The 27,530-nt window shown below is 43.7% G+C and overlaps 1 protein-coding gene across 1 annotated transcript in view; it reads left to right on the forward strand.

The window, feature by feature from the left end:
* Positions 1-7,194: 7,194 nt before the first annotated feature.
* Positions 7,195-27,530, forward strand: part of ctnnd2a (catenin (cadherin-associated protein), delta 2a) — a 253,938-nt gene continuing 233,602 nt past the window's right edge. Inside the window, exon 1 of the mRNA XM_037078443.1 lies at positions 7,195-7,601. The gene's annotated coding sequence lies outside the window, so the exon portion shown is untranslated. The remainder of the gene's footprint in view (positions 7,602-27,530) is intronic.

Raw genomic sequence — 27,530 nt, forward strand, 5'->3', positions numbered from 1 at the left:
CACATTTTCTTGAGTGTGTCTGGTGCTCGCTGTGAGCTACGTCCATGTGGTCTCACGACACATTCCAGGCACGTAACACAGGCCTACTTCCACACATCCAAACCTAGTTATAGTCGCGGTCAAAAGTGAACATACACTTGTTAAGAACGCGGTTCCAATGATTTCTTCAGCTTTCATTTTTCTGTGATGGAATGAGTGGAACACAAACTACCTAGTCACAAAAAAAACAAAAAAAACATTCATGAATGCTTCAGATCTGAATCTGTTATGGGTCTTCTGTAAATGTGTCCAAATCTGCTCAGTCAGTAATATACAGACAGTAATTCTAATATTTGGTTATTTGTCTCTTAGCCATTTTCACCTCAGTTAGGTGCTTTTGATTGCCATCCGCAAGCTTCTGGTAGTCCTCTTGCTGAATTTTCAACCACTCCTCTTGGCAGAATTGGTGAAGTTCTACAAAAATTGTTGGCTTCCTGGCACAGACTTGTTTCACCAGCGCAGTCCATGTGTGCTCAGTGGAGTTAAAGTTAGAACTTGGGAAGACCATTCCAAAACCTCAATTCTAGCATGGTTTAGCCATTCCTTTACCACATTTGATGTGTGTTTGGGATAACTGTCCTACTGGAAAACCCACCTGCACCCAAGAGCCAGTCTTCTGGTTGATGAATTTTGATATAATCCTCCTTCTTCAGTGTTCAATTTGCTTTCTATTGAGCACCAGATTGACTGGCAGCAAAGCAGCCCCACAGCATAGTGCTACCAGCACCATGCCTGACAATACGTCTGGGGTTTTGCGGTGAAGGGCCTCACCTTCTCTCCTCCAAACATGTTGCTGCCCATTGTGGCCAAACAACTCAGTTTTTGTTTCATCTGACCTCAGGGTTTTCCTCCAGATGGTGATCAGCAGCAAAATTCAGTCGAGCTTTAAGGTGCCGCAACTGGAGCAAGGGCTTCTTTCTCTCACGGCAGACTCTCAGCTCATGTTGATGCAAAACACGCTTGACTGTGGGCACTGTCACCTGTCGTCCAGCAGCTTCTAATTCATCGCACACTTTGGTTGAATCTTGACCCATCCTGACCAGTTTTCTCTCAGTTTGTGTTTTCTTCCCGATCGTGGCAGCGACACAACTGTGCCGCTCACTTTATACTTAGTTATTTGCACAGTAGATCCTGGGGCCTGTAACTGCTTTGAAGTAGCTCCTAGTGACTGTCCTGACATGTTCAAATCAATAATGTGTTCTTTCACTGGTGAGCTCTTTGTGGCTGAGTCGAGTGGGTGTATAAATTAAGTCCTACTAACGTGGGCCTTGGAAAGTCATCAGCCATAATCAACCATTATCACCTAGAGGTCAAGATGCTATGCTACAAAGTAAATTTGATTCACAAAATGTTCTACAATCACCTGAATTGACCATTCTGTTACTGTGTACATAATAATGTATATTTTTAAGCCAGCAAATTTGGTCACATTTTCAGAGGACACATAATTTGAAAAAAAAAAAAAAAGAGCTGTACCTGTAAGAGTGTTGGAGTGAAGACTACCATGATATGCATTTGCTTCACAAGTTTATGTAAAAATTTGACCGAGACTATACCACATCACCAAAAGTATGTAGAGTGTGTGCTACAGCATAGAGTTATAATTTAGACGATAGTTCGCTCCCAACTCTGTTGATGGTACTTTGTCTGGCCTGGGCCGAGCCTTGACCTCAACGCTAACTAAACCTTTGGTGTGAATTCAGTTCAAAACCTCACTGATGCTCTGATTTTTGGCTGAATGAGAGGAAATATCCTGGACCAGGTTCCAGAAATGTGCTGGAAATCCCCTCATAACCCTTTTACGCAACATATTCACACCCGTGGTTTTGGAATGTGACGTTTAACAGTCACTTGTATATCATGCGTTGTCCAAATACTTTGGTCAGGTATCAACATACCTTTGGCCACGGGATGTTCATCTATTACCCTGACAGTTTACTGTAAATTGCATCCGCTGGGCTTTTCCCTGCAGCTTGGTGCTTCATGCTCATTAATTAAATCAATGGCCGTGAGATGTCTTCCTAGATAATGCGCACAACTCTTCCGCCTGCCCAGCATCCACCTGTAGGCTCCATTTTGATGGTATCTCAAGGGGGAACATCACGTCTGCTGCTCAGTATGTGTGTATAGGGAGTCACAGGACTCAGAACCAAATTGCCAAAAATGATTTTATTGATCAAGAAGGTGACGCACAAATCACTCTCATAACTCAGCCCAGACCATCCTTTGTTACTGTATTCCTTCCAAGGCCATCAACTCAGAAATACACTGTGTTGTTTCAGCTGTCTAAAACCACTAATCTGCAGCTCATTTGACGAGAACCTTGCACGAATTAAGCCAAAAGACAGTAACGTGCTGTGACTTGTTTTGTCGGTCTTCACAGGCCAAGCGAAGCGCAGCATCGGATGAAAGTTCCACTTTTTATGTGTGTGGGTGTGTTTGGGGGTGAGTCTGGAGTGACCCAGCCCGTCTTCTGAAAAACACCCAAGTCACTGGTCAACCATGTTACATAAACTTGGGACAAAACAGCCCTTCAGTCGGTCACACGCAAGTCACAAGTGTTCAAGTTCAGCCTGTGTGTGTTTAACAAGAAACCTTCACTGCATGCCAATGAAGTGACTGTACAATGTGGCAGCCCAGAGGGAGGAAACAGTGATATAAGACATTATGTAAAACACTGCAAGGGACAGACTTCATCACAACTGTTTTTTGTTTTTTGTTGTTGTTGTTGTTGTTGTTGTTGTTGTATTTCATCAGCTGTTGTTGCATTTAAGAAATGTTATGATTATTATATAGTCTTACATTTGATTTTTTTTTTTTAATGCACTGAATCTCTGGTTGGTCTTATCGACTGCCTTCCTAAGTTGAATTAGCTCAGTGGCCCCATCTAGTGGTCATTCTTTAGACATGCATGCTCACACGCCCTTACAAACACCACATGTGCAGAGAGCAGGAGGAAGAAACAACTTCAACTACTATTTTTTTATGATGAGAAAATCATGAACAGTGTATTCACAGAGGATGAATCATTTTCATTACAATTGACTCATTTTGTTCTAATCTTTTTTTCTGGCTTTTTTGTCACTTTAGTATGAAATCAGTTCCCACTCTCTGAAGAGGAGAACAAGCTCCAGTCATCTGCAATATGGGAGAGATTTTAGCTTGTGTCTCTTTTTCAGATCCCCTTTTGGCTGTGATGCTATTAGAATGCGAGATGATGGAATAATCAAGTGAAAATATGTCTGTTTTGTCCATATGTGCAAGATGAAACAGCAAATACAAACAATTCCATACGACATTAGACCGAAGGAAAAATAAACAAAAAGAAAATGAGTCAAACGGGCGGTGAAAAGCAGACTGCAAAGCCTCCGGCTGTAAATGAATAGAACTGAGAGACAGATGAACGGGGATAATTAATGAGATTCTTGATTTCGGTGCATTCTCCAGCTGCCATGTTTTGAAAAGTGTCAACAGAGACTCTGGCAATAGAGAACGGACAGTATAGCTCCAAAACCAACTCAATTATAAGCCACGGATGAGTGAGGCTGGCTGATGACCATGACTGAAACTATGGTAATGTTGATTTCTGTCTTTCTTTCTTTTCTCTCTGTTTTTTTTTGTTTTAGTTAAACCAAGACTTATCCAGAGAGGCCTTACTCAGTGCGATCTACTCTTTTTAAGATCACTCGATCACTGTGTTGTAACATTTTCAAAGCAACGTGATTATTCAGTCTATTTTAGTTGAGAGCCACAGTCTCAGCCATTAAAATTATCATGTTCTGTGCACAGAAAGTGATTCATTATTTCACTACAGTATGATACCAGTATGGTAAAGATACTGAACAACACAAACTCTGGGCTTATCAAAGAATCGGCACTGTTTACTTTGCCAAAACAACTTAAAACAGCGTGCGCTCATTCACCCCCATGTCTTTCCTAACAGATGCACGCATGTGCAGCAAACCCAGGAAGGTTCTCGTGAGTTTTGAGTTTCTCTGCAGCCACGCTGGCTCTCACTGATTCTGCTCTTCGTTCCAAACACACAGCCCATTCTCTCCTAACATTGCTTTGGATTAAATCCCACTTATATGTGGCATTCCTTTTTCCAATCGTGAAATAAAAACATGTGTGAACAGGAATCACAGAATGGACATAGGGTTTATTCTTGCGACTGAGTGGAACAGGTGATTCACTTCTGCTAGCTCACATATCTGATTAAGATATGTGACGCACACTTGGTGAAAGGTGACACCGGTGCCATAAATAACTGTGTGTACGAGTGAGGGGTGAGGGAAGGTGACACGGCAGAATGAAAAGGGTGCTGCTGGTATCAGTGGATCTAACACATCAGCAATCCTGAGGACACTCAACTGGTGTTTCGCTTATTAAACTAAACTTAAGCCATTGCATGTTTACCCTACTCATATCTGTTTATCGACTTATTTTGTCTCCCGCTCAGTCCATTTCTAGTCCGTACAAATACACTGACGTCCTGGTTGCACAGCAGTCCTTCTGTCCTGTCCTATATAAACATCTTATCTAACGCAACAAGCTAATTTGGGTAGTGAATATGCGATTTATGCTATGCAGATTATACAAATGAATATGAATACAATGGAAAATTAAGAGGAGAAGAATGCATTTATGTTCCCATGTGTCATACATGTGTCTTCTCAAATCAAGATAATTATACTGACTAAATGAATGAGGCTTACTTAGCTTAGTCACTTTGGTGCTATGCTGCTGCATGGCATTAATACTACATTTGGAGACATTTATATAAATATTATAATCAAACAAAGGGAGGTCTCATATATGTCATTCTCTGTTAAGAATTAAGGATGATGGAAACAGTGCAGGACAGGGTGTCGCTCAAGGAGCCGTTCTGTTCATACATTAAGATGGAATATGTCCTCCTGAGACTGAGATGTAATCCTGTAGTATGACTCAAGATATACTGTGCATAGGGCATGTTTTCCCTCTGTTGTGAGTGTCTTTTCCCTCTGGATTCATTCATCTACTTGTTTATTTTTACTGAATTTACACACTGGGATCCTTCTCCATAATATACAACGGTGTGCCACGTGTTCCTGTATCATGTGATCATCTGTCAGTCACATCAGGTTTCCTGTATCCTGGATAGAAAAAAAATAGGTATGCCATGTACGAAGCCCTTGGAGAATGTGTGAATTAAACCTGGAACGAAGTGAGTGCAAAAATGTGTCAAGAAATATTTGATGAAAGAAGAAGTGATGCTTTTTGACAGTCAAGACAGAAGAGAGACAGAAGGGACACGGTGAGCACAGTGGCCATATTTTGACATAATGAAGATGTTTGAATGTGTTCAAGGAGAGACGGATTTCAATAAAGGCAGAGAAAAAGAGAGAAATATGTTCGAGCCCGCAGAACTGACTGTGCAGATCATGTGACACAGGCACGTATCTGACATACTCAGCAGTTCTTGACCTTGGGAAACCAGGTATGTGGTATGTATGTATGTGTGTGTGTGTGTGTGTGTGTGTGTTTGTGCATGCATGTGTGCGTGCATGTGTCCATATGTGTGTGTGTGTGAAAAGTGAAGGGAATTGGGGGTTGGAAAGATGATGGAGTGCAGGTCAGGTGATATTATCATCACCACAACCCAGTGGGGACGCGGTTGCCATGGAGTGTGTGCTGTTTGAGTGTGCAGAAAGGGGATCTGGGGGGATGGGGCATAACATGGGCTGGGTTGGTGGCGCTTGTATTGAGGGGAAAAATGTGTTTCACACAGTCACATATGGAGACTCAGCTAGGTCCCCAGAAAGTCAACCAAACTGAATCACTGAATTACGACTCAGTTTTTTTGCTGTGGGTTGAGGACAGACGGGGTGTAAGAGTGAGAGTTAGGTGTGTTGTTTGGTCTCGAGGGCTGTGTAGAGCGGAGGGCCATGCAATAAGGCGTTCTAATAATATTACAATGTTCTTGGGCTACATCAGGATACACATTATGGTCTTATCTTGATGTTCTGAAGTCTTCTCACTAGCTCTTCATACATGCTTGGAATGGGGGGCCAAAATCAAATATCATGATTTGAGACCAAAACTCCAGAGATGGCTACTGGTACTTTCACATAATATGAACCCAATGACACTTTTGATAAATATTCATCAGTATTGTGGATGTAATGACCAAGCGGGCAAAGGTTACTATCAGAACAGGCAGGAGAGTCTGGTCGGTTCAGAAACTGACACCACTTTACTGTAATGCAGACTTTAACAACAAGAAAATACGGCACTTATGCAGTGTCAAGATATTGATAGATTAGTTGAACAATCAATGAGTTGTCTGAAAGAAAGTCATTGGACTGATTCAAATTGATTTATTTTGCAAGCAATAAATGGCCAACATTTCTTGCTCAGCGCGTCGTGAATTGAAGGATTTGCTGCTTTTTTTCTTCATCATGCATAACATCAAATGAGGAGTGTTTGGGTTTTGGACCGCTGGCTGGACAAATGAAGCAGCTGGAAGACGTCACTTGGACTCTGGGAGTTTGTGGTGAGCATTCTTCACTTTTTTTTCATAGTCTAAATGATTACCCATGAACATAATCAGCAGATCAGTCAATAATGAAAATAATCATTGGTCAGGAGCTAATGTGTGGGGTCAAGGAAACAGAGAGGCATTGTTTTCACATTTGTTCATTCATTTACATTTTAAATGAAACGGTCAATCGATTAATTGTATTTAAAAAAAAAAAGGTAGATTAATCAATAATGAAAATAATATAATGAATAATGGTGTGCATGGGGGGAGGGGAGGTTACAAGGGAGTAATTGGTGCCATGGATGACTGTAGAGACTGAGGAGTCCAATAAGCCCTGAGGCTTAAATGCACAACTAATCTCACACTCCCCGTAGGTCTGACAGAGAAAGTCAGAAATCTCAATGTGAATATGCACGTATGACACGCATTAAACATCTGGGACAGCTCCCGGCCTGCCGCCTACCACCTCAAGATGGCGCTCCGTATCCTTGTATGATGGTGATGACGAGCGCGCGCGTGTGTGTGTGTGTGTGTGTGTGTGTGTGTGTGAGAGAGAGAGAGAGAGAGAGAGAGAGAGAGAGAGAGAGAGAGAGAGAGAGAGAGAGAGAGGGATGCTGTCTGCCTCCTCTCTGGTGGTGTTGCCTCCCCGTCGCTGCAGTGCTGCTCTCCTTTCTTTCTCTCTCTCTCTCTTTCTCTCTCTCTCGCTCCCTCCTTCTTTCTGTCTCGCTTTCGTACCCAGCGCCTCGCCTCTTCCTCCTCCGTCTCCTCCACATCCTTCTTCTTCTCCTCCACCTCCTCCTCCTCCTCCTCCTCCTCCTGCCCTGCGGATGCCTCAGCCTCACAACCCCGTCCCAGCACACCGGCAAATGGTCGCTCCATCCCCGGCAACTCTGGACGCAGGACGCAGCGAGAAGGCGCACCGCTCAGTTCTCATCTGATCTCAGCGCGCTGCGGATTGACTTGAAGGAGAGGCGGACCAGGAGGCGGAAGGGGAAACAAGGGGAAGCCGGTCGCTGGCGGTGGCCAGAATCTCATTTCGGTAAGTCATCGCTTTGTTTGAACGCTGCTGTGCACATGCTGTGATCGGACAGAGAGTTGGAAGGTCCTCAGAACGCCTGTGTTTTCAGGTGTGTGAGCATGACTTCTGGATCGTGCTCGGTGGATGGTTTTGGGAAAGTGCTGCTTTATAAAAAATGATGCCCTGCTTTTGCCAAGAGGCTCCTCTCGCAAACAGGCGTCCAACACACACACACACACACACACACACACACACACACACACACACACACACACACACACACACACACACCAGATATTTGGCCCCAGCTGACTGCTGACCCAAATTCACCAACGCGTGTGCGTAAAAAGTGCTGAAAAAGGTGTGAAAAGCACCTTGTAAACAGAAGGTGTGGGGCTGCTCTTCCTCGCCAGCTGATGATTACTTTGTTTTGACAACTCCATTCAGAACCAGAAGTGAAGTTGCTGTAATATCCCCAAACGTACCCGGACTTGATGTTGTGGTACAGCATGATATGTGATTTATTACTGGGCCTCGGCTATATCGGAGTTTATTGCTTATAAATCTCATTGTCCACTGATGCCCATTAAGTTTTATGGAATTGCCTTTTGTCTGCGAGGCTCTGGAGTATGAGAGGTGACACCAGGATAAGAGTATGGGAAAGACTTCATACCTTTCCCACAGCCATACTTGTGCTTTGATCAATAGACATTTGCAGGAGTGGGGGGGGGGGGGGGATTGCGCGCTGGCAGTTTGTCAAGGGCGCACAATATATCCAGCAGATGATGTGGTGGAGGAGAAGAGGATGAGGAGGAGGAGGAGGAGGAGGAGGAGGAGGGCTGCTGTAAGGCGTGCTGTGGCTCACCGTTCAGCCTTACCAACATGTCAGCACTCGGAGCAGACGCATGATGGACGGTCAGGCAGAGAGGGAGAGGGTATTAGTGTAAACCCTTTGTCTTTTGGTGCGCGCTGCTTCCAAACTCTAAAACTTGGGGATGAGATTTGCAGGCGGCTTCCTCTGTGGGCAGGTAAGCAGCCGTGTAACAAGGAGAGTACAATCCCCTCTAATTCCCCTCAAACTGACCTCTGGTGCAGGAATATGGGGATATAGATTTTCCTCCCTCCCGTGCTCTCCACACACACACACACACACACACACACACACACACACACACACACACACACACACACACACACACAGAGCTGCTGCTCAGCATGTTACTCACTTTTTCTCCCCAAAGTACTTGAGGTGAAGACAGTCCAACGCTCTCCTGGCCCACCAGCCGCACATCTTCGGGCACGGCATTATGTGTGTTTTATTGTTGAATGATAAGCAGCATTAGTAAAGATCTATCACTGTGGGAACTGTGTCACACACACACACACACACACACACACACACACACACATATGCACTCACTCCATCTCACTCTCTCTAAATTTCCTAAAGATTAGCTTCTTTTATGTCCAGTGAATGTCTCCAGTGGGCATGAAAAGCCTCGTCCTTCATCGCGGACACAGATTAAGCTAATTCACACAGCAGCGCAGGCCTAATGCCTAATCACTATGCTGCGCCGGCAGAACAGAACAGTCTTTATACTGTGGTAGCCGAGAGAGAGGGAGAGAGAGCAAAGGGGGGAAAGCTAGCCGCCGGTGCCTATTGATCGGACGGAGGGGCTACTGGCAGGCGTCCACGGGATGGAGTGCTGACGACAGTCCAAAGAGCTGCCGGGATGAGCCGGCCCGGCAGTTGCCTCGTAGAGTAATGCTGATGAAGGGTGGGGGGGGAGTTTGAAATTCTAGTTATCCTCGCTGGGCCAGGGTGGATTTAGAAAATACTGTAACTGTTATGAATTTCATTTTCCTCCCAGAGTCTGCTATGAAAGTTTGGGGTGTTTGTCCAGTAGTGTCAGTGATCAGTGTCAGAATTATCTCTGCAGGCTGCAAAGTAGCTCCATTCATTGTGGGGCTGCAGCTAACAATTACTATTTATTATTGAACAATCATTTGATTATTTTTGTGATTAATCGGTACTTTTATTCATTTGATAAAATGTCTGAAAATGGTGCAAAGAAATGTCCAATGTCCTTTTGTTTTGTCCACAGCCCAAAGATGTCTGGTTCACTGTCATAGAGTAGTAAAGAAGAAGCAGAAAATGTCCAACTGAAAGAACCTGGAAACATTTTTGACTCTAAACAGTGACTCAAGCCAATTAATCAATTATCACAGTTGGCGTTTGCAGCCTGTGTTCAGCATGCATGGTAATGCTCGAGCAGTTAATGCAGCAAATGGTTACAGAGAGTTGTGAAATGTTCATGTCAGAAATGAAATTCGATCTTCGGATTTCCCTTTATCTTATGCCTGAAATAACAAAGACGGAAGTCCTTCAGTTGGATGAGACTATTTCTATCCCGGTATTTTTCATAATTCATGTGACATGTAAGACAGCGAAGTGAGCAGGGAGTCCTACACCAGCGGTACCTGGAGTAAGACACTGAGCGAGCAAGACACTGATTCTCTATCTGTCCTCCAGTTGAACTGACCTTTGGCCCTGCATCAAAGTCTGCAATGCCACATAGATCTTCCTTGAGGTCTGAGACAAGCCCAGAGGCAACATCTGATGCTGCTCATTTGTCAACATGCGGTTGAAGACGAGCGTTTGTTGTATTTACTGTCTATTGTATCTTTTCAAGTAGTCTAGTCGTAAGCTGATATGAACTCTAGCTCTATGTATGACTCTTTTCCCCTTCAAAAACACAAAAAAGCTGGTTTCTTCAAAGGAGAAGGATCCTTATGGAGGTCCATTCATGTGATTTGCTTCTACTCGACTCCAAGAAGAAGAAAAAGCACCGACTGTTGAACATGAAGCACCATGAAGATGAAAAACCTTTTCTCAAGTCCTTGAGCTGTGTTAGCTGCTGTGCGCTGTTGGTGTTTTCTTCTGTGCATTCACTATAATGCGATGTGAATGGGCCTCAGGCAGCCGGCGGACATTTGATCCATACTTGTCGATCTCATTGATCGCATATTCATGGGCACGGGGGAGGTGCTAATTGTCAGCTTCAGTGTGCTCATCAATCAACTGACTTGATGCTTCTGTTGGTGACTAGACGCTCATGGGCTCGTTTAATGAGATAAAAAATACTCATGTGCTGCTGCTAATGAACAATTTTACAATATCCCCCATTACTGTGGAATTTTTACAAGATTGCAGACATGTTACGCACCATTAAGCCCGCAGTGTCCCTCTTCTTAACCTCTCAAGGGTGCTGTGCAGTGCACCCATCATGGCTATCTTATGTGTCCAGGTAATATTCTAGATTGTATTTTGTGCTTAAGTATGAATCAGGGTGAGACTGAGCTGCATTAGGAGTCTTACCCATTAGGAACATATTTACCCCTGCTGATCGACGAGTCTTCACCATCTCTTAATACATATCCGGCAGCGTTGAAGAGAAATATTGGACTGAAAGAAGAGTTTGCGAGCCCTTTCTGTAAACATAACTCACCCTGTCTGCAGTTGAAACCAACACAGCATGAGTGCGTTACCAGTGCTAGTCCTCTCCAGTGTAAGGCAAGTTAATGGAAAAATAAAATCAGTTTCTCCTTGAGTATCTCACAGAATCTAAATCACTGAAAAAGTAATTACATTCCCCTAATTATTATTCATCATCAAAACTAATTGGTTAGATCACTTATTTATTTACTATGTGTTTTAGTTAGTCACTGTACTTGACTGAAGTAGATGTTTAGGTATTTATACCTTATTTTAGTATTTATATTTCCAACAACTTGAGTGATGAAGTAAGTAAGTGCCTCCACCTACTTCCAGGCCAGAGCCAAGCTAAGCCATCCCAGACCAGTCCATCTCTTGAATGGACAGTTTTGTAATTGTAAGCAACCCTCCATCAATCTCATGGTAGTGCAGCAAAGTGCCAGCCTCCAAACTGTCATCAGGATGGAGCATTTATCAGGATTTGTAGCGAAGAATGCAGCCACTTGATTGCCCAGTAGTGCTCCTGACCAGGCTGTATTGTGGCACAATATGCACCACTTCATGATTTGATCTTATTGCATATTAAGTATGTGTGTGTGTGAAAATACTGCATATGTGATCAGTGTTCATATATAGACACAACACGCTCAGTGTGGTAATGTTATTAGAAGAGCCCATTCTTCACCTGGAAGGTCTGGCGTCAAGGCCCTGTTTTATTGCTGGGGAGTCCTTGAGCAGGACGCGGGTTTCCCCGCAGCTCAGAGGTTGTTGTTGGTTTGTCACTGACCCTTTGGCCTCTTTATGTGGAAGGGGAAGGAATGACAGATTTTCCTTTTGGGGGATCAGTATTAAGAAAATGTTTTATTAGGGCAGCAACTTACAATTATGTCTTTGGATTGCCTCCCCAGTCTACACCCAAAGACTCTTCATTTGATATCACATGTGACAGAACAGCAGCAGATCCTTCCAATCAAGAACCTGGAACCAGCCAGGACATTCTGGCTTGAAAATCGACTGAAACAATTCAGTGGTTGGCGATTGATTTTTTTTTTCCATTGACTAATCAATTGATCAAGTAATCGTTGCAGCTCTGCTGTTTGATAAGTGGACACAGAGGGGGATGGCACTTGGAATGCTGCACAGTGAACCTTCTAAGATAGTATCGCCAGACTTCCTGCTGATAAGGCACGACCTCTTTCACGCTTGCAATCACCATCGGTGTAACCTCACCATCTGCTGACCTTCACATTAAAGCCAGTGAAAATATTTGTGGTTTAGAGGTGAAAGGGGCGGACAGTGTCATCACATTACAGCAGCTATAGTTTGCCTGTTTGAACCTGCATTTTAACCTGACAACAATGGCGACTGAGTTTTATTTTGGTAAATAAGGTTTATGTACAATATCTTGGAGTAGGATGCTTCTTTTATCCCACGTTGGGAGATGTTAAGACTCAAGGCACAACTGTACGTTTCTGTAAAACCACTGAAATAATGAAATTTTAGGTTTCCCTTTGTTGCATCTTCACGTTTCTTTGGGTTCAATTCTCAGTTTTATCTTGTGACCATGCTGTGCTTTTGTCTATTTAGGTTTAGGCACAAAGACCATATGGTTAGGATTAGGAAAAGAGCATGTTTTTGGCTTAAAGTGCTTGTTTCTGTCGCCACAATCCTGACTGGAAATTAATCTTGCTAAAAACACCCAGTTGTGTTGCTTCCAACATGGTCGGAGATGTCCCAGCTTCCTGTCAGTGGCTGCCACCATTGTCTCGCTCTGCTTCAAGCCATAAAAGGCAGGAAAAAAAGTTGTGATAAAGTTATGGTAAGTAGCCTGGGACATACACAGATGTGAACATATCAGTGGTTTGGAGCGATGTGGACTGCCAACATTTTGTCTGGCGACTGGGCTGCTTCGTGCCATCATCTCTAAAAGTCGGGTCAGGCTCAGATTTTGGGATTTAGTCTTCAGAAGTATCCTTGAGCATTTAATCTGTCTATCAGTGCTGTATCACTCTCCTTCTTCAAAGAAAGAAAAAAAAGGGAGAAAAGTTGCCCGGCTTTAACAATGCTTCGGATTTATGGCTCGATTTCCACTGATGCCACGTGTAGTAAAAATATACGGCCCCATTGTTCTGGGAGGTGGTAAAAGGTAAAACCATTCAGCAATTGCTGTGTATTGTATATTGTTGTGATTAATGAGAGCAGGACTTTTGAGGAGCGCAGCAGAAGGGAGACAGGGCGGGAGAGAGGGAGAGCGATGTGTCAGTGTTGGAATGAGTCCAGCGAGGCAGCAATATGTGCGAGGGAGAGACAGACAGAGGGAGTGGGCTCTGTGGATGCCTACTAGTGTGTTTCTGCCGCCGATTCTCCTCCCATCTTCTAATGAGCTCACTGCAGATGGGACTCCCTCTGTCAGCCCGCTGCCCCCCCCCCCCCCACCCCCCCACACACACTCCATTATCTTCCCTCCTTTCCTTCAGTCTTTAGTGCGCGGGGGAAACAAAGAACGGGGAAAGAAAATAGGGAACGGAGAGGAAATGAGCGATGTGACAAAAAGACAAGGCATGAAGAAGGGGAGGGTGTTGAGGATGCAGGTGGGAGAAGAGGTGGATTCACAGGAAGGGGGTGACTAAATGGTGAAAAAGCTTGTTGGGGAGTAAGAATGGCTCACAGATGCAGAGAGCCTGAGTGAGCGACCAGGAAGCATCAGAAGCAAAGAAGTGACAGAAAGGTGTGAAGAAGAAAACACGGAATGTGACGAGTGAAGGCGCGGCGCGGCGCGGTGCTACTTCCACCGGTGTCAAAAAGGAAAAGGCTGCCCAGTAAAACCTAATGGCATGTATTTAGCGCAGGCCCTACAGTGAGAGGAGGATGTCCACGGTTGCCTAGCCATGACATCACTTCTGCGCCCGCCTCAATGTACTCGCTAAGCTGAATTAATAATTGGCTCAGCTAGCCAGGTCTGCCAGAGTTAATTGAGCATCAAAGAGGAGCCATAGCCGGAGCGCAGATCATCTTGATTTCCCAGGGTGAAAATGAAGCCCAGAGTTGGCGCGATCATGGCTGAGAGTGGAAGCGTGCCTACATGTTCATCTTGTGGTGTGTGTGTGTGTGTGTGTGTGTGTGATTGTGACCTTTATTACATGTAAGGGGGTGCTTCATCAGAGTTCATGCATCGAGCTGCCTGTCAAAACTTCGAGGGTCTCGCGCTTACTCGAGTATTTCGTGTTCATGCCACTTTTGCGCTTTCGCTCCACTGCATTTGGAGGCAAATGTACTTTTTACTCTTCTACACTAATTTGATAACTTATTTATAGTTACTAGTAGTTACTTTGCAGATTGCATGCCGCATCAGACCCAAAGTGGCACATTTTTAAATGAACGGCACACCACGTTAACGGTTAGTACACAGTTTACTTGTACATGTCATATCAGATATTTTAAGGGGGTTTTCACATTAGGTTAGGTCGTTTCATACCGTGCTGGTGCTAATCATATGGGTGACTTCTACTTTCACCAAGGCAATATTTTAACACAATAACCTGACTGAACTATGTCTTCTGGGTGCTTTTCGCAGCACTGCCTTCAGAGTGAATTTTATGAACAACTGGAGCACAGACAGCCAATCAAAATCCATCTGGATCACCAGGGCGTCACAGGCACAACTTATTTAATGCTTATCCAGACCTATTATTAGTGTTGGCGCATCCCTCTGACCCTTTGTGTGACGTCTGAGAAAGTTAAGATGCCAAAAAAAGGGATTGGCAACCGGCACTTTCCTGCAGGTGTGGGGAAAGAAGAGAAATTGTCGAAGCTGCAGGGAGAGTGTGCCTGTGAGGGAGAGAGAGAGAGAGAGAGAGAAAGGTTTGCCATAATGATATGTTATGTGGTAGGAAGCAGGGAGGTATATTGTTGTTGGCCTCATCTATAGTCTCTTTGCACAGCAACATACTATTATCTTTCTGACTGATCAAGTGGGAAATAACGTGTTTGGTAGGATATGAACACCTGCACTTGGATGCGAGTGTGGGCAAGTGTGTGTGTGTTCTTCTCTTGTTTGTTCATTTACCGCTCACGTCGTTGCTTTTCCTTGTCAACACAAGGGCACACATTGTCACTGATGTGAAGAACCTGAAATCACTTCCAGATACCATCATCCAACACTGAGTCCATGCAGCACTCGTCCACCTATGGCGCTGAAGACAAAATCCTGCCATGCTTTGCTTCTTAGACGGTTGGGTGTCATGATTATCAGTTGAGCACGGCTCGCTGGTTTTTCTCCATTCTGTGTTTGTGAAGAGCGCAACATTAGCCTGGTTTGCAAGACAGGCAGCGGGTCGGAGAGACAGCACATCATATGGACACGCTCTCGGCCAAACAATGCACAGCGCATGCCTTGTTGCATTTAAACATCAATTTTTGAGATCAAGAAGTCAGCTCGACTGGTTCGACTTTTGTTTTCCTCACATTCTGCCACCCAAGACTCATACTTTGCTCTTGTGGGGAAAAGTCCTACGTATGACCCATACGTCCAACCTTTCTGCTGCTTGACTATTTATTCTGCTCCACCAGAGGGGTTCCCTCCAGATGCTAGAGGTTAACCGTAGCTGCTGTGTTTAACATTTTGGGAATGATAGCTGGCTGATACAGTAGTTTGTACAGGAGCTTGTTGGTCAAAGATGTTTGATGAAAGATACGCTATTTTATCCCCACTTGACGTAGCCATTTAAGGGTATTGTCTGCCTTCCACTTGCAGTATTTCGTCATAAAAAGATATTTAGTTGATATTTATATTATATTTTGGGATATTTAGTATTTCACTTTTGCTGCAGATGTGGCCAAGGTTGACTCCAGGACACCCCGAAGTTTGTGGAACATGTCGCCATTATTCTTCAGAAATAAATGGGGTTCATATATAAAATATAATCTATATCTTCTGTGTATCAGTTTCTGTCCCAAACTCTTATTGCTTTTCCTTACTTTTCTCATTCGCTAGATCTTGGGTAATCCTTGATCCCCAGCTGATACACACACACACACACACACACACACACACACACACACACACACACACACGCACGCACGCACGCACAGTGGTGTTGCTATCTTAAAAGCTTGAGGCCAGCCAAGTGTTATAAATGCCATACCCACTGCCTGTGGTCGGATCAGCAGACAGGCCATAAGCAGCGCACACTGATCCTTATCAGATGTGTGTTGCTGTGGCTACATCCACCTGCCAATCAAACGCCCTTGTGCGTCTGCAGAAAAAAAGGATCTGATGGAAATGATGGGAGAGACAGAGGCAGAGAGGGACAGGGATCAGACCAATATGGCCCCTGTATGGTTGGAGCCACCGTATTTTATTGCCATGGCGTGTGGGTGGATTTTTTGTCCACCTCGATCAATGGGAAGCGAATGAGGAAGGTATAGAGACGGAGAGGGACATCGGAGAGCAGAAGCTGCGAAAAAGAAGAGGGCACCATGAGAGGAACTTAGAGCAGCCACCTGTAGGACGCAGACCACATTATACAACATGTAAGGAAGAAGCTGAGTGAGGATTTCTCTGCGAGTGCATTCAGCGTGTCTGAGCGAAGGACGGCAGCTGAAATAATGTTGTGACCACAGGGCTTTTTATTAGGTTGTTTATTGATGTGTGTTGACACTGGAGAGCTGCATCCACAGTCGTGCCTCGGCTCCCGCTGTCCACATTATTCGATTTCATTTCACAGTCCCTGAGCTAACAAAGGCAGGTTTTTCTGTCTAGCTACACATTGTGCTTGTACCAAGTAAAGCTCATGTCAGTGCGAGCCGCATACGCTCCATCCCGAGATTCAGCGTTTTTCATTCGTGCCCAGCTCCTCCTCAGGCATCCTTTTGTTATGCCGCATGGCTGACAACAAAATGCTTTCTTTTAACGTAACAGGTTTCTACTGCTGGGCGTCCTCAGATTAAAATATAAGTGGAAGTCCCGTGGACTGTTGTGCTGCAGAGGGCCACGGGAATGTGCGGTTATTCTGGAATAAAGAATGATAAATATGAGGGTGCATGTTTTGTTGTGAAGCTGCTGGTGTGCCATGAATAATATATCACAGACATCAGGAAGAGGAGTGCTTCATGTTAAGATCAGTAAGTGTGCAGTGGATGCTGACGGTGTTTGGCAATGAAATTCTACAACCCAGATGGCGGGGGAATAAAACTTTTCCTATTTTACTTCGACCATTTTGACAGCATGTGAGGTGTTACTGCATAACCCTTTCAGAAGTGTTTTTTTTTTTTTGTGTGTGTGTGTGAGGGGTTTTTGTTATTGTTGTTCTTTTCTCTTAGGGAGAGAAGGTCAGGATTCTATGCCTATGAAATTCAGTGTTTGCAGCTAAAAAATGTAATCATATATAATCAAATTATAAATCATTCCTTTGAATTTCTAATCAAGGCCCTACGTTTGCTTTTTTGTTCACTTAGTTCAGTCATTTTTATCTTTTAAAGTAGCTACAGTGTTGATTTTGGCGGCCCCTGTGGACAAATGCGCCGTCTCCACCTGTTGTGAAGATCTTGATCTGAATTAAGATTAAAGCAACCTCTTTCCTCAGATTGGGAGAAACCTCAAATCATCCACAGCACTCCACCATTAATGTTTTTATTTAATTATATTTTATTTTACTTTTTTATAATTTTTGTATCCAACCTGGATAAGTCAGAATCAGACCGGCATTAAGAACAATTATAATTACCTTGTAAAAATAGGCAGTCTTCTTGCTTATGGTCTTTCTTGCCTAGGTAGATTGAATATAGGCATCAGTGTTAAACAGAGGCTGTTTCACAACAACTTGAATATTACTAGTAGCTCAGTTTGATTATTTGATTGTGTCCTGAAATAGCTTAATTACCTTTTTTTTTTTTTAAAGCCCTTAGGCGTAAATCAACAATAGACCTTCTTAAAGAGATGCTAACTGCACAGTGATCCAGAGATCATAGTAAAACTACATTAAGTTGAAACAGAGATAAGAACAATTCAGCAGGAGTAATTTGAGGCCACATGCAAAAGATTTGAAGAAACAAATTAGGTAATTTGAGGGTATGAATCGCTAAACTGTGGGAACACAATAACTACAGAGCACACTAATTAGTCCTTTCGTTGAATTATGATCTTAAAGGAATTATTTATTTAAAACTCGCCCTGTAATTTTCTCTAATTTTATTTGAATGTTCATTTGCAAACAGGAGAATACCCCAGTCGTGTCTCCTGTCGCAGCATTCCTGAATTCAGTGTCTCTTGATCGGAGCCTCTGTGTTTTACATGCTCACTACACCAGACTTTCCCCAGCTTCCTTCAAAGTGTACAGTTTTTAATACGGGCATACAGAATTCTGACGTTTCTTCAGCAAACAGAATGTTTCGGTTGCTCATTCCGTGTCAAATTGCCTCATAAATGGCCCTTGATGTTGCGTCTTGATTGTCTGTGATACTTCCTGCATGGGCATACTGTGGGGATCCCGACTGAGGGCCAGGATCTGGAGCTGCGAGTGCACATTAATTTCACTCATCTGTCTTCTGTGGGTTGCATCTGCTATGTATAATTCATCAAGCAACTCTCTGTTGATATCCGCATATAAATTAAGTTAGATATTGTGCAGCTCATGAATTTCTAAAGGCGTATGTACACAGTGGCACCACAGTGGTACATCAGCTCTGCTGTCTCTTGCTTGGGAGAGTGAAAAACATTTTGTGTGTTGGAATGTTTTCAATTGTGAAATGGGTAAAAGAGAGAGGGGAAAAAATGTGGACGACAGGCTTTTCATGAAAAACGCCGGTGAAGCCGAGCCGCCCTTCACTTTTGTGTGTACCAATTATGGCTGGAATCTGCTGGGTCCACTGGATATATGTGGGGTGTTTTAGTGGCCAATACCGAAAAACATAATAGAGCTGCCTGGGCGTGTCTGTGTCAGAAGGTGCACAAACAAAGAGAAGATCAGAAAAGCAGAGGAGGTTCGATCGTTTCCACCAACAACAGGCAACACACTCAGAGAAGGAGACTGAAAAAAAACAGCGCTCCGTTAAAATAAAAAATGAGCAAATTGATGGTGACTTGCTATTTTCAAATGCCATCCTGGTCTTAAACCATGGCTGTCATTTATTTGTAATTATGGTTAATTCATCTCGGGATATAAAGTATGTGCCGTATCTGCATGTGTTGCTTTGCTAATTTTGAGGTTCAGTTGTGTTCGATGAAGGTTTTAAACAAACCAAACGAACGCACATTCCTTACAGAATGCTACAGTCAAAGACAAGATACCCCTCGCTGTTGTTTAGGCCAATTAGGCTCGAAATCTGCCGGGTTTGGGCCTGTGCCAGAGATTTGGAGTCAAAGTCTTTATGTTTCAGAATGATGCCTTTGAATGGGATTGAGAGAAAGAGACTCGCCGATTCCCAGAAATGCACAGAAATCGCGCACAGACGCGCGCACGCCGCTTCTGTCACTCTCATCTCTCTTTTCTCCCCTCGCTGTCTCTCTGTGGACCGCAGATAGACAAGACGACACATATTCTATAACCAAGAGACAAACAATTGATTATATACGGCTGTAGTTGCAACTAAAATCCACTTTGCAGCCAGGGAATCCTACGCACACACATGCACACAGCGCAGACACATAGGCTGCAGGAGGGGGGGCTGAGTTAGTAGCTCCCTGCTGCACTGCTACCACCAGTTTGCTTATGTTTAATTCAACTAATTTGACCTGCACTGCAGACGCGGAATGATGGAAGAGGTTTTCTCACTGTGCCTCTGCACAGGAACCTTTGGCTCAGAGAGTATTTCACACTGAAATGGACTATATGGGTCTCTCCAATGGATGAAATAAAAAGATATTGATTTCACAGGCATAGCAAGCAAAGCTGGAGATTGCATTTACTGCGGGCAGGTTAGCCTCTCTGCACCCTTATTTTTGGAAGGCGGTCAATGTTAGTGTTTTCCAGATTCAAAAGGTCACAATTCAAATGGCAGTCGTCAATTGAACTGGATGGCATTTATGAATCCCCTTGTGTGCTGGGTCAGGGATAACTCAAAGGTGCTGCATTTCTTTTCACCGGGTAGTTACATTGTCCTGTGAGTTGGCTGTTTTGAATATATGGATATGCTCAAGATTTGTACATATCATTTCCTACGCATCATATATGTCATGATTGTGGGTTTAGGTAAGATATTTCCTGTCTGTCTTATTTTTAAGTTATATCAACGTGTCTCGTTGTCATTTTTCAACCTTCCCAGTGTTCCCAGTGTTCTGTTTGCACCCTGAGCTCCTCCCCCCTCACCTGTCTCACATCATCCTCCTTAACTCTGTTCCCAGTGCCTCTCCACCTGCACCTCATCCCCTTTTTAGTTTAGTTTGTATTGAAGCATGTGTTGTTCCCACACTCTTTGTATGTTCGTCAGTTTCATGTCGCCTGTGTTCCGACCTGTGTTCCCCAAGCTTCTGGTTTGTTAATCTATTGTTTTTTTGTGTATTTGCCCCTTCCTGTTTTGTGTTTTTGTTTGTTTTGTTTTTGTTTTTGGCTCTTCATCATTTGACAGACCTTGACGACATCATAGTCACACACTACATGTGCTGTATATGAGCTGGCTCTCAGGTCAGGGCGGAGGTGGGGATGGTGGTTTCGTGACAGCAGCACAAGATGGCTGTCAAGCCTGAAGCCACTGTTTCAATAATAAGCGTGAGACCACTGGACAGTTTTGACCAGATGTCCATGCAGGCCGAAACATGATCTTTAAACCCCAACCAAGCTGTGTTTTGTGCCTGAAACATAGCATTGTCAAATCATAAATCTGAAAATTGAATTAAAAAAACAAACAAAAGCTGTAACATAAAGTAAATGTAAACTTTTATCATATCTGCTATTTGCAGAAGTGCACACTAATTAACATTTGTTCCGGAGATTTGGTTGTGGAGCTGAGAAGCATCCAGCATCGTTATCAAACTCACTTCAAAGGTGTCTATCGTTAATTTTTTTTTCCGGAGTTTGAGCCCCCTTTTCAGAAAGACTGTCTCACATCTTACCAGGAACCCCTTTATCTCTTCTCCAACGCAAGCACCAAGTGTGCATTCACAAGGGAAAACCTGTCCTCTTTCCAAAATAAGAAATGAAGGCATATTTCAGGGGTTAAAAATTGGAACACTGATTTCAGCCGCTTCTTTACAGGCGCGTGACAAGTTTGTTGAACTGTTGAATAAACTGGGATCACAAGGCCTAATGAAACCAAAGGCACACAGTGAGGTGTCTCGCTTTGATCTTCTGGAGGGTTCTCAGCCCGCCAGCACGCCGAGCCTTAAACTGTTATGACGAGGGGGCGAGCACGGGGCGGAAGTTTTTAGATCCCGTCAAGTGTTTCAATGCGTTACATCATTTCCATGTCTTCCACCAGGAGAGTACAGCAACTGTGTTTTTTGGAAGGAGTCAATACCTTTTCCCCCTCATACAGGGTCAGTGAGGTAGCTTTGGTGATGCGACCACACACAAACACAGATGATTTCTATAGAAGCACACTGCTGTTTTGTGTACAGTGTAGGATGTTTTGCGGCCATACTGTGAGGCAAATTGAATATCCAATGGTGGTTAGTCAGGCCATGTTACTCTCTCTCCCGCTATGGCACATTCACTGAGACAGCAGGAGGCCAGAGAGAGCGCAGAGGTCTCCACCACGTCTCCAGCAGAAGCTCATCGCCCTCAGCCTCGTGACCAGCAGTGGACACATTTTCTTGTCCGGCTGCGTGGAGACGGCTTGGTGCTGTGTCTGACTGACGCACATACTGTAGGTGTACACACACACACACTGTCTTGTTTATTTGTCTTTGTCACATATCACCACAGGTTGAATCGGGGGTCAGCAGGTTAACGGCAAGCGTCCAGGGTGCCATCGAGGTCTGGCTGTACAGACGCCCAAAAGCTGTTAGCAGGATTGCTTGGTTGCCATGACAGCGCAGAGATCACCTGTTCGCTGCAGTGATGGAGTGATATAATGGGCCAGAAGAGGGAAGAGGAGGGGGTCGGACTTTGTGAGGTGTACATCAAAGTACAGCAAGGAGAAGTACCGATTCTGTTTGATCAATAATAGACTAATATGACTGTAGATACTGTATGCAGCTGCAGTGCAAGTGTGAAAAATTGGCAAGCTTCTGACAATACGAATAACGAGTGCATTTTTTTTTTTTCACTTTTTCTCTTTGGCAAAAAATACTATGATGTGATATCCTTGGAAGCTTCATGGTACTCTCACTGTGTGAATATAGGTTACTGAGGAAAATGCACAAAGAATGGATAGGTGGCTGTTCAAAGTAGTGTTAATAGTGTGAAAAAAAAAGGATCCACCCACAAAGGAACAATGGATAGAAACAGCAGAGGAAGAAATAGTGCGAGAAATGGACATCATTCAGGACACAGAACACAGTGACTCTGTGAGATTGGATAGAAAATGTAACTCCCAAAGGAAAACTTTTTTTTCTATATTTTTTTTATGTATTGTTTTTAGGTTTGTGTGTTTGTCCGCATCTTCATCTCTTGGTGTCATGCGTTTTGCAAATGTTTGAATCGTCTAAAAAAAAAAAGAGAGTGAATGTCAATCTGTCGTGTTGTTTGTACTGTATCGGATTCTCATGGCTTGCCTCTTATCTATTTTTCATATCCATTGATCAAACATATTCATATCTCTTTTTTTTTTCTTTTTTACTTTTTATTTATTAATGTGACAAAGGCATGTGTAGGAATACCCAGACAGGCAAGATCTCATTACCTGTGGCCTCGTGAGGAGGGAACTCATCTATCATTGAAGCGGGATCATTATGAGCTGTTTGGAGGGGAAATATGAATCTGAAATTCTAATTTTTATAGTAGCAGCCTGTTGTACCGGTGAGGGAATGACTGAATGGAAAATCTAGCAGAGTTAATTGCAGTTGTTGTAATCTCTGAAGCAAAACTGCAGTGACATTAAATATAAGGGCACAGATGCACCAGTAACACCCCGGTGAGCCTCCTGTTGTGGACAATCGGAGCGACCTATAGTGCTTCTTAATTTAAAGTTAACAGTTGCATCTATTCAGACGTATCTCATTTCACTTGATGCTAAACAGATATAATGAACATCCTCCAGCCAGTCGCGATCGATTCCACACCAAGCAAAATACTTAGATATTTATCTCTCCAAAAATGAACACGGAGGATACGTGTTAGAGGTTTAAAGCAGTGCGTCAAAGCAATCGTGTTGTTTAATTTTTTTTGCTATTGACTGATCGCGCTGCAAGATGTTTTTTCTGCAGTAATTCAGTCAGTGCATAGCTTTATGCCTGAGGGTGTGATGCCATGTGTTCTACTCTTCTCCTCTCACTTTTTGCTCTTCCTCTCCGTGCAGACACATTGTGCAGCCACAGTGTTGTTGACAAGAAAGAGCAAAGAAAAAACAAGGACGAGTGGCTGAAAAAATAGAAAATGTGGCAATCTGGATCTGCTCTTTTGAATCTCTCCCGTCAATCAAACAGCCTTCTGATGGTAGCTGGCCAGTTCTCACCCTCACAGTCTGACGAGGTCGGCTCACGTGACAGACTGACGCACTGTTGGCATGAAAGGAAAGTGTTTGGGGTGATCCATATTGAGGTTTTTTTGGAGAGGTGCAAACATTTATCAGGATAAGTAGCAGCAGACTGAGATTTCTGCGCTTATAGTTTCTTTTTTGTCGATTTATTCTTGATGCCACTTCACAACGGTATGATTCTTTTTTTTTGTGATTTTTCACTCCTCCTTACGTCTGAGCCGGATTTGTTTTCTGTTTCCGTGGAAACATTGGTCACCAAATACAACTGCTCACCGCCCTGCAGTATATCAAGGCCATCACATGGGGGTGGCATGTTTTTGTCAGTCTTTGTGTTGAACCTCTTTGTGTTAAAGCACTTCAAGACTTGAAGAGACTCAAGTGTATCAGACTCAACCAGCTCCCTCAAATAACCTTGATATCTTGGTTCTCTTACTTAGGCAGGAGGCTGAGCTGAACAATAGCTCCTAGATGAAGTACATCGGAGAAGGATTAGATAACGACACCTTAACTTTTCCCCTCCAAAACAAGCAATGTATCTCTCTGTTGGTCTCTGTCCATCTATCACACACGCACACACACACACACACACACTGGAGGGCACAGTAAAGCCAGGAGGTTAACAGCTCGCTGAGGCCCCATATGTCTCTAACAGCAGTATAGCAGATAAGAGTCTGATCACACCTCTGAGGAAAGGAGGGAATGAAAGAGAAAGAATATCCTGACTGCTTTTTAATGAGCGACAATGGAGTAGCAGTGGCTGGAATTGAGACAGCGTCTCTGTGTCAGTCACGCCGCAAACGATACACTGTGAACGTCTCTCTGTGTTTTGGATTTATGATGAATTGCTTTATTGTGTCTTTGTTTTTCCTGGGAAAAATTGCTTAGAAAGGAGCGAGTCAAGATGCAGGCACCTCCTAACCTTGATCACTTTACTCAGATCACACAGAGCGCTTAATGTCTGGCTTTCAAGTTTAACACGGACGACGCACGCACGCACTCACACACACACACACACACACACACACACACACACACACACACACACACTTTGTCCTCACACAGTTAGACCGACTAACCAGCTGCCCCAAGGCCCTTTGGCTTGTGAAAAGGGACAGAGAGCTCTATTGTTTTCTCTGTGATTCAGTTATTACACAGAGATTAACACAGTGGAACTCTTCTGTGACACCCAAGGGCTTTGGACCCAGAGAGAGCGAGCACTGAATGCCTTTATCTCTCTCTCCCTCTTTCTCTCCCGGTCACCCTATCTCCCTCTATTTTACCATCTCTCTGACAGACACACATACTCGCGCATGATGTCGTGCACTTATTCAGGCACTGCCAAACAAACAGTCACAATTATGGCTAAAAAGGGCGAACACACACACACACACACACACACACACACACACACACCAACAAGCACTGCTCGTGCATTTGTCTGGAGGAATGTGTTCAGCGGCTGATAAGGAGGAGAACAGGACAACAACACTGGAACAGAAATGCCAGCACAGCGACAATTCTTTCACACACACCTGCCGCACACATCTGCACAATGCATTCACATGCACACACACACACACACACACACACACACACACATAAAAAAGGATATAGAATCCTGTTATTATATTACTGGTAATGATGGGACAGATGCTGCGCGATGGGTGCAGCAGCAGTAAACAAGAAGATGTTATAGAACAACAAGGCAAATTAGAACTTTGTTGCCCGTTGATTTACATCACAAAATGGCACAAGCCATTCAAATTCTGCACTTCAGCAGATCTACAGAGGATGATTACCTCAGAAGCAAACATGTAACAACAGCACATGAAAGAGATGAACAAAGAGAGGAGGAGGAAAAGGAAAGATGAGAGACAGAGAGAGAGAGAGAGAGAGAGAGAGAGAGAGAGAGAGGATGACGTCATGCTGCTTCGGTCTCAGTGGGGTCTCCCTTCCTCTGACAGATGTACAGCATCTCAGTGGGATCAAACACTACCAGCAGGAAGACGTTCTGCTCCGAGCAGCTGGAGGAGCATGAAAATAACATCCAAGCCTCCTGTGTGTGTGCCTTCACCTCTGTGTGTGTGCTCCTTCACATGGATGTCAACTGTTCAGTGGGACGCATCACACATCAGATGGTAGCAGAATGTGTTGTATCTGTGTCAGTTCCCTACACGACACGTCGAACAGTGTATATTCTTATATTGTTGTGTTAATCTATTGTATAAGAAAGTGATCCTACGGTGGTGCTGCTACATATGTGAAACATTTGTATAAGGCCTTTTCTGGCTCTAGGAGATGTTGCATTGTGGGTAATGTAGGCACCAGGATTTAAGAAGGAAGAATAAAGTGGTGTACAGACTTTTGGGGACTGATTTTCAAAACCCCCTGCCTACATTACCCACAATGCAACTTAGTCACTGAGTGACATCGCCGGTGGCAATTCATCAGATTATGCACAATTGGCATTAGTCTGCCTTTTATTACATATGCCATAGTACTCCTAACACAATTTAATGTGTAAAATTAGTGGAGTTACCCTTTTTAAGAGGTGAGATCCCTAATACATATCCATGCATTTACGCTTTATGTGGTTAGTTCAAGTAGACCGATGAATGGCACGGTTAACTCTTCTGACAGCTTATAAGATTATTTATGGAACGCAAGCATTTGATAAAGCCAGATAGAGGCTCCTGATATATTTGACAGCCAGTGATTTAGTCTGTCTCTCTTATCTTTACTTACAGGTGGTTTCATAGCTCTTCTATGCAAATGCAGAATAGCTGTTGTGTGTGTGCGCGTGTGCTCGCGAGAGCTGCCACCTTATGTAAATTATATATGTATTAAATGTCAAAGCGCTGAAGGATAGGGATGGGTGGATGTGTGCTAATACAGCCGTGTTCCCAACAGCTCCCTGGCCTCTTTCATCCAACTCTCAGGGGTATACTCTTCCTGTCATGCCACAGCTCAGCCTCTACACTGTGGCTTTATAGGTTTCGTGCTGTGGTAAGCTCCAGCCTCGGCCATAGATGGAAATAATAAAACTTTATATTGTGGTGAGCTACATTATATATGGGAATGGACTGGGGCAGCAATATGGGCATCTTCAGAGTCCCAGGCGAGGATATTGTGTACTTATAATACTCTTTATAGAAAGGTTTGACATGTTGTTTTCATCTTAAAGTTAATCAGTTAGTTTTAAAATACCACAGATATTTTATATATTTGTCTTGGGAAATGTATTTTTTTTTTTCAAGTGAAATTGAATTTTAACAGAGTAACCTGTAATGTGCACGCCATTTCTTCCGACAGTTGTTTCCTTTTTTACAAAATTGGATGTCGGTTTACACTCTTTGCAAGAAAACTCATCTTGTTTCCTAGGTGTAGCTGTCTTTTTGTGCTACTGAGCACTAGGAGGTATCAACAAGGTGACACGGCTAAGCAAGTTAAAGCACCTTTTGTTTTTGTTTTGGTTTGGGGGGGGGGGGGCAATGCTGTGAATTTACTTTCCCACCCAGATTTCCCCAGCTGGTTGCCGGATTCAAACTAGTGAGGCGGTCTATTTTTACTGTATGTGTCTATTTTGGTTTGTGGAACAGCTAGTTATGCAACCAATTTAAATACACCCTGTGTGTTTGTGTGTATATGCGCGAGCAGATTGTGTTTGAAACTCATGGAGGCTCACATGATTATCAGACTGCAGCGGGGCATGTGTGAAGTCCTCTCTCTCCCGCACCCCTCTTCCTTTTATCTCTGTCTTTCTCCTTTCCTGCCTCTTTCCATACTTTCTTTCTTTTTCTCCATGTCTATCTATCCGGCACACTTCGAAAAAAACGACCCCTGTCAGTTTTGATCTCCTGCTCTCCAAGTAGATGCCCTAC

Source organism: Acanthopagrus latus, chromosome 19, assembly GCF_904848185.1.
Source record: "Acanthopagrus latus isolate v.2019 chromosome 19, fAcaLat1.1, whole genome shotgun sequence".
In the NCBI taxonomy this organism is placed as follows: domain Eukaryota; kingdom Metazoa; phylum Chordata; class Actinopteri; order Spariformes; family Sparidae; genus Acanthopagrus; species Acanthopagrus latus.